This window comes from Octopus bimaculoides, chromosome 5 (genome assembly GCF_001194135.2).
Source record: "Octopus bimaculoides isolate UCB-OBI-ISO-001 chromosome 5, ASM119413v2, whole genome shotgun sequence".
NCBI lineage: Eukaryota > Metazoa > Mollusca > Cephalopoda > Octopoda > Octopodidae > Octopus > Octopus bimaculoides.
Window position 1 is genome coordinate 7210908 of NC_068985.1, and position 5407 is coordinate 7216314.

The window sequence follows — 5407 nt, forward strand, 5'->3', positions numbered from 1 at the left end:
TATATATATATATATATATATGGGGAGTGATGGTTGAAACGTGTAATATTTTTTTCACTTTTTTTATAGCCACATAATTTATCTAAACTTCGATAATTTCCAAACTAATATTAAGTTGTTATTTGTATTTAGTTGCAGTTGGTTCTGGATATTTCTGTGAATATCGTTTGACCACTTGAAACTTTCTGTTCACGTATTATTAGAAATGATAAATATTTTTTATGAGAAATCAATTTCAATTTTGTTTTAATTTAAAATTATAAGCGGAAAGGATAAAGAATATATTGTTGATATATTATTTTTTATTAATGCTTCTTTATGCATTACATTTGTATGAACTTTCTTCCTTGAAAACCATTAAATTAAAGAAACTCGTTGGTGGAGGACTTCTATATCGGCTGCCGTCTCACCAGTTCAAGTCGTGTCTCCATTATTACCCTTGTTTGAACGCTAACTTTTAAAACTTCCACAGTAAAGAAAAGTTATTCTGCACCAAGCAACGTTTGTTATTGGAACCTTGCGGATTAAGTTTCTATTTTTGCAGGCTATTCACCACGGCATTTGAGTCTATATTTAAAATGTTTACGGACGCAGAATGTCAGAGATGCATATACATATATGTGTACGTGAGAGAGAGAGAGGGGGGGTGCATAGGCTTGAATGTATCCGTCACTGTTTCTAACCTGTGTTATTTTGTTTACTTCCTCGTAATTTAGAGGTACGGAAAAATGAAATTTATAGAATCAGTGTTAGGTTTTAAGAAAATAATAGCTGGGCTCGATTTGTTTGACTAAACTCCCTCAAGGCGGTGCCCCAGCACGTCCGCAATACGAGTAAAGATTTTTTATTTTTTAAATGGTTAATCTGCTTTTATATCGGTCCTATCTTGTATTGCTTTCCGTTAACTTATTTCTCGAAATAAACATTGTGCGAGGCTGGATTCGAACCTACGTTGTTTCACCCCTGTGCCATTCATTTTTTTTTTTTTTACTCATAGCAGTCATATTGAGTTGGGTTCAACGCTTGACTAAACGATGGGATAAATCCAATGCTGGCATACATTTAACATTAAAGAAATCTGAATATGTTTCACATTACAGTGTAGCAGTGCAGTCGAACTACTTCGCTCCAGCGTAGCAATACACTAAACGCTGCGTTCCTCTGCCCGTCAGAAGCTAACTGCGGAAGAGTACGATGACTTCCGCCCAGCTCGACTGGCTCCAAAATTCAAGTGAGAAAAGCCAGTTGCTGCCTAGAAGCTGGAAGGTTAACACGCGACCATCAACTGTCCAGTGATTTCGGTCACACGCAAAGACACAATGATGAATTACTCATTAAGACACTTGGAAACAGCTTATTACATTTTCACTTTCACACAACGTATAGATTTTTTACTGCTTATCAGTGAGCTAACACTTTTCTTTACCAGCATCACTCCAGCAGATTTTTATTTCTATTATCGCACACATCCTTATACACAAGTGAATATCATCATTACCTTTGTTTATTTGTTACACTGTGTTATCCTCTCTTTAAATAAATCTGTGTTATGTTGACTCAAAATGATGCCTTCTGATCAACTCATTTTTCTTACTTATAGACACCATCCCTGAACACATTACATTAATAACATAAAGATTGCTTTCGCTACAATGGTAACCTTTCCTGTTACAACAGAAATCTGAATTTTAAATAGTTCAAAATTCAAGTGAGTCTTATGCTACGCTCGAGGCTTCGTACGTTTGAGCTTCGTTACAGATTTCTTTGAAGATCCTATATCTAACATTGGGCAGTGACAACGTCCGGAATAAGATACCTGATAACAGTTGGAATATAATTTGGATATAAAATATTCTACAAATATAAGTGTGAAGACGAAGTTAGTATTCTAACTAATATAAATTCAATTTAATAAGAACAAACAAGTAATCGAGATCTGTGTTTGAGGAAATGTGACAGGATTCACTATTGGTCGTGCATACAAATTTATTCAGTTTTACGAACAAGTATAGTGTTGCAATATTTTGTTTCCAGTGTAATAGTGCAATGTCTTTCGTCAATTAACGCTCTGAAAGCATGAGCTATCTTCTCATAAAGTGCAATTCTTGAAGGTGTGATGCAGATTATATTAATTAACGCTATCGTATTAAGTGGTGTGAATGCATTTGATAGTTTGATCCTTCGTCGATTCAGTGAGTTGTTACATGCGCATTAATTAGATTCCATACTTCATTTAAAAATTTTTCAGACACCACCAAATGGAAGAGAAGTTGCCATATTTTCAGTTATATTAACTTGAGTCTATTAATTCTCTGACATATCAACTCAACTGCCCAGTCTATATTACCTAAAGCTTTTCACTACCATATACTACCACTGAACAGCAAAATTAAATTATTCCAAATCCATTGAAGATTATTGTATTTTTCTTCATTATCATGCAAATGCTGCCCAGCACTTCTCTCTTTCTTTCTTCTTCCTTCTTTCTCTCTCTCACATGAATGTGTGAATGTGTACATATATATGTATGTATGTATGTACGTGTGTATGTATTTGTATATATAATGGATGTTATATACGAAGGGTGTGGGAATGTCCGTGTGTGCGTGAATGTTTAATTTTAACAAAAAATTATAGAGGAGGTCAAAAATAAAGGAAACGATTTTAATGCAAAAAGGAAGCCAATGCCATCGTAACCACGATAAAATAATAATGGTGTAAAAAAAAGTTTCGTTAATTAAACGTTTACAATATGAATCAATTGCTAATATGTGATAGCAGTGAATATCAATTTTTCATTAATTCTGCATCATGCTTTTATTTTATTTTATTTTGATTTTTGTTTTCGTTCTTCCTTCTCTCTGAAACTACATTGCAGTGAAATAATATCTTAAATTAGAGCTATTGGATTTTCGCATTTAGCAGTAATATGGAAATTGAGGTCAACACCCATTGGAGAAATGTTCTCTCGTGTCATTTATCATGCAGATATGATTGCAGTTGTGATAACTATCCAGTTAGTTTCCTTAAAAATCTGTTTGCAAGTCTTAGCGATTACCAACGTATTATCGAAGCGATCAGCATGCTACACATACTTCATTTGGATGAGCGAATTTTGTGACTACCAAAATGAATAGGTCTCTCTTTTTTCTTAGCTATATCATATCTTATGGTGTAGTAAAATATGTTGAAGCTACGTACATTAAGCTTCCCAAATTTGTACCAATAGCTATAGTGGCATGCTGGTCAGAGATAGAAGTTGAACAATGAAATTGCCGTTTCTTAATGGAATACTGTAGTGAATCTCGAAAAACCTTTCTGACGAAATACATTTAATGTAGTAACAACTGGTATTAAATTTTTCTCTCGTTAACACATTTCATCCGTGTTTTATGCAACCTTGAGGTCAGTATTCTTTCTTAATTAATATTCGCCTAAGTTCAACGTGTTATTTTGAAGAGGATAGTTGGCAAATTCTTATACATACTTGACCCGTTATATTGCTGTAATAAATATCTAATGGAACATTTTACATGTATATTGCTTTGTGGCATATTGACATCATTGTTCATTTGTATCACACGCTCATTACTAACGTAATTATCATGTACAACTAATTATATTAACTCTTCATGAAGAAATATTGTTAGTATCATATCTTTTGTTCAAAGTCAATAAACACTTTTTTCATTCGCTCAAAGTAAAATTGGGTTAATATATAAGAACCGTAAGGCGGATAACTGTCAGAATCGTTAGCACGCCCGGCAAAATACTTAGCAGCATTTTCTCTTTACGTACTGAGTTCAAATGCCGACGGGGTCGAGTTTGCTTTCATCATTTCGGGGTCGATAAGTTAAGTACTAGTTGTCGTTAATTTAATCGACCTATGCCCACACCGAAACGTGCTGGCATTGAAATTTTAAAAGCATTATTAATCTTCTTCTTCTTCTTCTTCTTCTTCTTCTTCTTCTTCTTCTTCTTCTTCTTCTTCTTCTTCTTCTTCTCCTTCACATTTGATGGAGTTCAGCCAAATTTCTAATGCATCATCTGCTATATTACCATGTTCCTGGGGTGTGTGCAGCATTCTGTGTTCTGCTTTTGAGGATTGAGGAGTGAAAACTTTTCCTGGTGTTCTATTGCGTCAGTTTGTTTTGTTCCGGGGGCATTGTGACAATCTTTTGTTATATTAGTGTTTGTATTGTGTGGTGTGCGTGTAATATGAGCTGTGTTCTTGTATTATTATTATGTGAGAGAGCAGTGCATGCCATCAAAGTGACACTGGGGTACAAATGTACGAAGCCCATTATACCCATTGTGACTACCCGTGTGATAAGGGTACACCAGGCACATGCATCAAACTCATATGTGCGCAACATGGTGATCTCATATCAAGATAAACAGCGCATGACCTTGCAGGTGGGGCCTAGTTAGAATTTTCTTCATGTCGAGTAGCTCATCCTGCTCAAAAGGTCCCTGAATAAGGTTTGTTTGAGGATGTTGAGCAGAAGACCCATGTTTCCAAAGGTGAATTATTCAAACCCCAAAGAATTCCTCTCAACACATGGCCATGATGCTCCTCCACTACTTCTGCCCATGATCAAAGATGCACGTATACTCAGCCACCAAGGGACATGCTCAACTTGTTAAGGTCAAACAAATATATATATATATATATGGGAGAATATACGAAAAAACAACAACAGACGAGGACAGGTGGTGTAAATGACAAAAGGATGTATTAGTATGACGCTCGGGAATACGGAAAGTCTTTGACGTTTCGAGCTACGCTCTTCAATAGAAAGAATACGGAGACAAGGAGAAAAACACGGAGAAAAAAAAATTGAATAGCGTCCAGTCAACGGTCAATCATAATAATATATATATCAATTAGAAAATGGAGGATAATATGCTGAACCTAACTAGTTGCAGACAGTCTATCCCGTTGAATTTATTAATTTAATTCATAGCTAAAGTGACATTTATTGCACTTGCTGTAACACTAGTGTAGCAATAATTGGATACCCTCCCAGCAGTATATTGGATAGATACTATCCTTTAGTGGGTTGAATCCTCAACCCCTAACTCTCTCGCATTATATATATAGATATATATATATATAAGTATATGTATAGAACTGACACTGTCGGTTACAGCGACGAGTGTCCCAGTTAATCCGATCAACGGAACAGCCTGCTCGTGAAATTAACGTGCAAGTGGCTGAGTACTCCACAGACAGGGTTACACTTAACGTTCTCATCAGGGATATTCAGTGAGGCACAGAACGTGAGAAGACACACACGCACACGCCCCACACACAAACATATATATATGTCAGTATATATACCTGGAAAGGGATGCGTAGCGTTCAATCATATAATAATGAAAATAATATATATATATATATATA